This window comes from Bos taurus, chromosome 23, assembly GCF_002263795.3.
Source record: "Bos taurus isolate L1 Dominette 01449 registration number 42190680 breed Hereford chromosome 23, ARS-UCD2.0, whole genome shotgun sequence".
Taxonomy (NCBI): Eukaryota; Metazoa; Chordata; class Mammalia; order Artiodactyla; family Bovidae; genus Bos; species Bos taurus.
Genome location: NC_037350.1, coordinates 15424704 through 15432700, shown reverse-complemented (window position 1 = coordinate 15432700; position 7997 = coordinate 15424704). Strand labels below are relative to the sequence as shown.

Genomic DNA, 7997 nt, shown 5'->3' with positions numbered 1-7997 from the left:
AGACCCATGTCCCCTGCAAGGCCAGGCAGATTCTTTTACCACTGAGCCACCAGGGATGCCCTGCATCAGGGCTTAGTTGTGGCATGTGGGATTTACTTCCTTGACCAGGGATGGAACTGGGCCTCCTGTGTTGAGAGTTTGGAGTCTTAGCCATTGGACCACCAGAGAAGTCCTGAGCCAGCCTTTGACCCAGATTCCCAGCCCCTTACCCTGCCTGGGCTGCCACTAGACTTCACATGATCCCAACTGGATCTTATCTCTGGAAAAGGTCACCTGGCTTGTCCAGCTCGCTAACCTGGGGACCCATGTGGCCAGACTCCTGATACCCAGTGCCTGCTCTGTGATGGACACGGGGCTGCCCACAGTGGGCATTTCCCTGGCACAGGACTCTCTCCTGCCTGCTTACCAGCATCCTGCTGAATAGTCTTCCTGTGTCACAAGCTAAACCTGAAGTTTCCCTCCCCTCTTGATCCTCGATGCTTAGATGCTTAGATTGACAAGATTAGTATCTCCTCAGGCCTGTAGAGCCCACACCAGGATTCAGAGCTGGGTAGCCAGGGGACCCTTCAGGCATCAGTTTGTGTGAATTTACTAACAGACAGGCCTTCACTGGAGCCCTGGAAAGGGAAGGGACACTTCTGGTGCAGTAGCCTGGGACAGAGGGAGAGGTGAGAGGGATGGCATGAAATCACCAGAGGGCACCGTGGAGCATCACTGTCAGCCTCCGGTCCACCCTTCTCTACAGAAGTCATGGACCTGAAAGCCAGATGCCTCAGACTTGCTGACAATAGGGATCTGGGTGGTGATTTCCACCTAACGTGGCTGTGCGTGCGTGCTAAGTCTCTTCTGTCGTGTCTGACTCTCTGTCCATGGGATTCTCCAGGCAAGAATGCTGGACTGGGTTGCTGTGCTCTCCTCCAGGGGATCTTCCCCACCCAGGGATTGAACCTGTGTCTCTTACATCTACCTGCACTGGCAGGCGGGTTATTTACCACTACAGCCAACTGGGAATCCCAACGTGGATGCACTGGGTAGTATTTGGAAGCAGCAGTAAGTGCCCTTTGGGGCTGCTTTTGCTCACGGAAAACATGGAGGAGATGTGCCATTTTTCTGCTGCAGCCTCCCAGGGGCCATTCTGTAACTTGGCAGCAGCAGTAGCATCATGCTGATCCCTGGATGGCAAGCCATGAGGTATGATCTGGAACGCTGAATATCAGTGGGACCCCTGGTGGGTTCCAGGCGGTCACCTCCCCTTCTGGGAGATGCTGCCGTTCTCCCGGCTTGGCCAGGCCACGGCATTCCGGTAGGAGCCTCTTCTATCTCTGCCTGGGCGCTGTCTTCCCTCTTCTGTTGCCTTTCCTCCCTCTTTAAATCCTCTCCCCATGAGAGCTGCTCAGTTTTCAAACTGTCACTGATTCTGCAGATTCAAAAGCAGCCTCTGGGCTTGCGGGAGGATGGACAGAGAATCCAGAGGTTGACATTGTAGCTCACCACCTGTGCCCTGGGGAACATCCCCTTTCTTCTGGGGGCTTCAGTTTTCTAACCTGTAAAAAGATCAGGTTGAAATGAAAGTTTCCTCCCAGCTTGAACCTACGATGATTCAGTCCACAAGCATGTGGTCTGCTGTCTGACAGGTACTGGGCTGGGTGCTGGTTTTTGTAAAGCTCGCCTTCTAGGAGACAGGCAGATGAATAAGCATGGAATTAGACCAGAGAGGACTACGTGCTGCGCCGTGGTTGAAAAGATTGAGCTCTATCAGCCTTGTGAAGAAAGCAGCAGTGACCTGACTCTCTGGCCCCCACTGCCACCCCCTCAGCCCATCCCCCACTACCCAGCTACAGGCACCGTGAATTCTTTTAGATCATTCCTTTGAGTTTTAGCATCGCACATTTTTGTGGAAGAGACTTTCACCATTATTTTTGGACTTATCAGTATAAGGTGCCAATTAAGTTCTCACTTAATTTTTTTTTAAGATTTTTTTTCAATGTGGATCTTTAAGTTTTTATTGAATTTGTTACAATCTTGCTTCTGTTTTATGTTTTAGCTTTTTGGCTGGGAGGCATGAGAGATCTTAGCTCCCAGACCAAGGATCGAACCTGCACCCCCTGCATTGGAAGGTGAAGTCTTAACCACTGGACTGCACAGAAGTCCCTCAGTTCTCACTTTATAAGATGTAGATTAAATTTTCTTTTATCCACCCTTCCCATTAGAACCTAGATCCCCAGCCTGTCTCCCCATTCTCTCAATATGGTTATATCATCCTCTTGGTTAGACAGAAACTCAATGTCTTCACTTTTTTTAATTAAATTTAATTTTTTTTGGCCACACCTCACAACCTGTGGGATCTTAACTCCCTAATCGGGGGAATTGAACCTGGGCCCCCTGCAGCAGAAGCACAGAGTCTTAACCACTGGGCTACCAGGGAAGTCCCATCAATGTCTTCATTTTTATGACTAATTGTTATTTACAGCTAAACCACGTAGTAGATTATTAATATTATTTCAACACTTGTTCTCTATGGAGTGAGCTGCCCTTTTTAAAATCTGCTTTGTTTTCCTTATCCACGTTAGTGATTCGGTCCCCAAATCTTTCCCGGTAGTGTAGATCTCATCTCAATAAGTCCAAGATTTAGGCATTCTGTGCATTTCATCTTCTTCAAGAAATTGCTCCCAGAGCCCTTTCACTTCTGCAGGAGGACCTACTGGCTCTCTATTTCAGGCACTGATCCTAATCTCTCTCTCCTGTTGATTTTCTGATGTCTTTGTCTTGTGTTTGCAGGAGGGAACACACCCTCCACCCTCCCACTGTAGAAATGGTCAATGGAAGTTGTAATTTGGGGAGAATTTGCATGTCTCAGCATGTTTTTGTTTTACACTTAATAGTTTAGCAGGGTATGGAATTTTAGGTTGGAAAAAAATCTTCCCTTAGAACTTTGAAGGCAATGCTTCCTCATATTCTATGACAGTTCTCTTAAACAACCAACGCTGTTTTGAGTTCTGATCCTTTCATGTGATTCAGTTTTCTTTTTAGAAGTTTGTGGCATCTTCTTTTTTGTCACCAGTGTTCTGAAATTCTATGATGTTGTGCTTTGGTGAGGGCACATTTTCATATACTCTTTGGCCTATTCAGTTTGGAAACTCATGTCCATCAATTCTGGGAAATGCTCTTGAAGTAATTTTTTTTTTATAGGAAAGTAGGATTTATTGGTGGGTGTAAGTAAGCAGGGGACAGTGCCACGGCTCTCATGAGCACAAGGGCCACCATTTGTTCTGAGGGCCACGACTGGGGATATATTTGACCCCACACCCATCTGGGATGAACTGCTTTTCTGCCACCGTGTTTTCAAATTCATCTGCATTCAACTTAGTAAATCCCTGCTTCTTGGAGATGTAGATCTTCAGGTGTCCAGGAAACTTTCACTTGGCTCTGCAGAGGACCTCAGTCACATGCTTCCTGCTCTACAGCTTGGTGAAGATGGACATCGTGTCTTGTCCAGTGTGGATCCTGGCCACTGTGCCCTGGGGCTCTACAAAGGCATCTTGCACACCTGTCTGGAGTCTATCACTCTAACACAGGACAACACCTTGTTGATGTAGGTGACATAGAAGGGGTGGAGCTACATTCAGATGTGAAAACCATCTTTGCCACAGCTTTTCACCATGTACTTGTTGGCACAAATACAGGCAGCCTACAGGGCTTTAGAGGAGAACTGCTGATATTCATCCGACACCATGTGGCCACAGAGTAGGAACTCATCCACTTTTGCCTTCTTCTGCTCCAGGTCAGTGATGATAATCTTACCACCAGGGACATCTCGGCAGAAGCAGAAGGGAGATTTTGGATATGGCTTGTTCTTACAATACTGGTAACACCAGGCAGGGCGAATTGTCTGTGGCCTGCTGAAGGGAAAGAGCTCTTGAAATAATTTTTAAGGGATTTTTCTCTTCTCTGTTTTTTTTCTTTGATTTTGTTTCTTTGTTTGCTAGAGTTTGGGAGGATATCTTTAACTTTCAGTCTTTCTGTTTAATTTTCATTCCTGTTATATTTGAAATCTCTGAGACCTTATTTTGTTCCCTGAATGTTCATTTTTATAGCATCTTATTCTGATCTCATGGTTGCAATATCATGTTTCTCTGAGAATAAATAATTTTTTAAAAACTTTCCTTCTGTCTGCACAACAGTATCCTCCAAATTGTTTTCATCTGTCTGTTTTGATCTCTGTTTTTCATATTAGATGCGTTCCTCATGTGTCTGTGAATCTTTGGGTTCCTGCTGAAGAACGGAACTCTAAAAGCTTTGCGACTACGGGCGGGCCTTTGCTGCCTCTACCCTTTAGAAAGCCTTGAGGACTTCCTTGGTGGTACAGTGATTCAGCATTGCCTGCCAATGCAAGGGACATGGGTTCAACCCTGGTCTGAGAAGATCCCACATGCTGTGGGGCAACAAAGTCCGTGGGCCACAGCTACTAAGGCCCATGCGCCTAGAGCCTGTGCTCCACGACGAGAGAAGCCACCGCGATGGGAAGCCCATGCACTGCGACGAAGAGTAGCCCCTGCTTGCTGCAACTAGAGGAAAGTCCTCAAGTAGCAACGAAGACCCAGGGCAACCAGAACTAAACAGATCAATCAATACATTTTAAAAAATACTAAAAAAAAAGTCTCTCTTGATGTCAGAGTCTCTCACCCAGTCCCCCTGTAGTGACCCTGCCTCGCTTACATCTGTGTTCCCCAGCCCAAAGACTCTCCATCTTACTCACTCTAGAGTATACATCTCCCATCACCTGCGATGGTACAGGTAGGGAAAGGAACTGACCTGCACAGAGTAAGGGAGGGGATTTGGAGAACTAACTGCTCCTTAAATTGACTTTTAATTTTTTTTTTTAACAGGCTTTTTTATTTTTTAAAGATTTTTTTGATGGGGACCATTTTTAAAGTCTTCATTGAATTTGTTACACTATTGCTTCTGTTTTATGGTTTTTGGCCTTTGGGCCAGGAAGCATGTGGGATCTTAGTTCCCTGACCAAGGACTGAACCCACAGTCCCTGCACTGGAAGGAGAAGTCTTAAACCACTGGACCGCCAGGGAAGTCCATAGGCTTAATTTCTTCTCAGAGAAGTTTTCAGTTCAGTTCAGTTGTTCAGTCGTGTCCAACTCTTTGCAACCCCAGCACGCCAGGCCTCCCTGTCCATCACCAACTCCCGGAGTCTACCCAAACTTGTGTCCATCGAGTCGGTGATGCCATCCAGCCATCTCATCCTCTGTCGTCCCCTTCTCCTCCTGCCCCCAATCCCTCCCAGCATCAGAATCTTTTCCAATGAGTCAACTCTTCGCATGAGGTGGCCAAAGTACTGGAGTTTCAGCTTTAGCATCAATCCTTCCAATGAACACCCAGGACTGATCTCCCTTAGAATGCACTGTTTGGATCTACTTACAGTCCAAGGGACTCTCAAGAGTCTTCTCCAGCACCACAGTTCAAAAGCATCAATTCTTCGGCACTCAGCTTTCTTCACAGTCCAACTCTCACATCCATACATGACCACTGGAAAAACCATAGCCTTGACTAGACGGACCTTTGTTGGCAAAGTAATGTCTCTGCTTTTGAATATGCTATGTAGGTTGCTCATAACTTTCCTTTCAGAGAAGTTTTAGGTTCACCGAAAAGTTGAGTGGAAAGTCCAGCGAGTTCCCGTACGCCTCCTGCTCTCCTGCCCACACGTGCACAGCCCCCCTTACCATCACCATTCTCTCCCCAGGGGACATCTGTTGCAGTGGATGAACCTACACGGACACACCATTGTCCCCAAAGTCCATGTTTACGTGAGTGTTCACCCTTGGTGTTGAACATTCTAGGGGTTTGGACAAATGTGTAAAGGAACATACTCACCGTATAGTTTCACATTATTTTCACTGCCCTAAAAAGCCTGTGCTCAATCTATTCATTCCTCCCTCCTCCCAACCCCTGACAACCATTTCCGTTTTACCTTTTAAAATTCACCCTTATCCCTGCTTCTGAAAGTAACCCATGCCAATCTAGACCGGAGCCCCGGGCCCTGAGTCGGGGAGTGGGGCTGCTTCTCAGCTGCCCTCATCTCTGGCAGGACTCAGCCTTCTCTGTCCATCCTCTCTCCAGCTTCCAAAACTTGTTGCTATTGTCTCCTCCCTTGTTCTACTGGTTTCTATGAACCTACACCTTAAGAACAAGTCCCTCTGTGTAGTTAAGCAGGGCTTCAGGAGGAAAATGCATGAGCTCAATTTGCCACCTCTAAGTAGAGGTGCTCCAGTTGAAATCTCTGTGGTCACCTCAAGTTCAACTTGATCCAGACCACTCCCCCATCCTCTTCTGCAAAATAAGGTTCTGATTTTCTGTGGGTCCTGATTTCTGCCAGTGACTCCTGCTACTCGGTCACCTACGGTTTGACACCACAGGGTCCTCTCTGCACCTTTGTGTTCTTTGCCTCCTGTTTGTGGGCACTCTCCCCTTCCCTTTTCCTCTGGGGTCCCTCCCATTTCCCCTCCTCTGTTAGCAGCAAGATCCAGCCTCTCATATCCAGGTCTGAACAAACAGCCTGTTAGTGATCTTCGAGTATTTTCCCTTCCCATCTAACTTACGAAATGTCTCAAACAAATATACTTGCCATAGTCATGTCATTCATGGCCCCAAAATATTTTGTCTAGAGCAAAAAGTCCCAGTTTCTGAGTAGGCAGGTGAGTTTCCACAATATGACTACTATATCTGCCTCTCCCAGCCTGCTTCTCCTGCTAAGACCACTGGGCCTGATCACAGCCACTCTGAACACACTGGTCCCTTCCGGACCCTGATCCCTCTGCCTGCACATCTCCCAAAACTCATTGTAAATGCTGCCTCTGACACCAAGCTCCCCGAGTTACCCCAGAAATTGCCCACACCCTCTTCTAGGTTTCCAACCTTTGAATCAAAAGTCATGTTGCCATGTTTGGCTAACATATCTGTCCTTCTTTGGGGTTGTTTGAGGGGAGGGACTGGGTCTTATCCATCCTGTACATTCGGGGCTTAGCTCGGTATCGCGTATGCATTAAGTTCTCAATAAATGTTGAATGTGTGAGTGATTGACTTTATAGTTATATTTCATTATTTGTCTGTGTCTATTCTCTTCTATGCTGCTGCCTCCATTGTCACCATATTAATAATACTTTGATAGGAAGATCGTTTAAATAATTAAACTCCTTGAAAGTGTCATTAGAAGGACCTTCTTTGTACCAAAGATTGCTCACAGCAAAACAGAAAAGAGCATGTTCTTTTGCATGCTGCCTTAACTTGATTTATTATTTCACTCCTTTACATATCTGTCTTTCTTCCCTAACTGTTCCGTCTGTCCCGCAAGGGCAGGGTCTGTGCTTAGCTATTCCTTCCAGCATTCCTCATGGCACTCGGCACCAGCCTGGGTAGAGAGCAGGGGCTCCGTAAAGATTTGTAGATGGACTTACATGTGCTCCAAGGTGCGGGGAGGATCAGAGGGCTGGTCTGGGGTGACTGACTTTCTGGTGTGGAAGCAAAATCAGATAGCCAAGCTGGGCTGGGGTCAGGCCTGGGGGGAGGGTGATGGTGAGGACCAGCGTGGACTGTGGGAGAAGGTGTCTGGGAACAGCCCATCACAGCCAAGTGTTCTTTGGGAAGCAGGGAGAAGAGCAGAATGAGGAAGAGGGTGGATGGAGGAGAGGAATGTGTGTGGACAGAATGGCGGCGGGGTGAGGGTGGCCAGCGCAGTGGGGCAGGGACGAAGAGGGTGGGCAGGCCTCCAGGGTCAAGACCTCAGGGCGATGTCTTGGCTCCAGGGGCTGACCAGCCCCCTGCCCTACCTCCACTTCCCTACTTCTCTTTCACCTCCACTTCGGGTGTCAGAGCCAACTTCACCTTCACCCTCACTAGGCTGGGTCTCCCCTCCCTTGGATCAGCTTCACCAGGTCCAGGCCGGGGCCTCTGCTCCCGGATGGCGTCTCGCCTCGCGTCCTGCCTCCCTC

At 47.8% G+C, this 7997-nt stretch overlaps 1 pseudogene; it reads right to left on the bottom strand.

Moving 5' to 3' along the window:
- Positions 1 to 2787: 2787 nt before the first annotated feature.
- LOC785196 (large ribosomal subunit protein uL16-like) lies at positions 2788 to 3919 on the bottom strand (annotated as a pseudogene).
- Positions 3920 to 7997: the final 4078 nt, after the last annotated feature.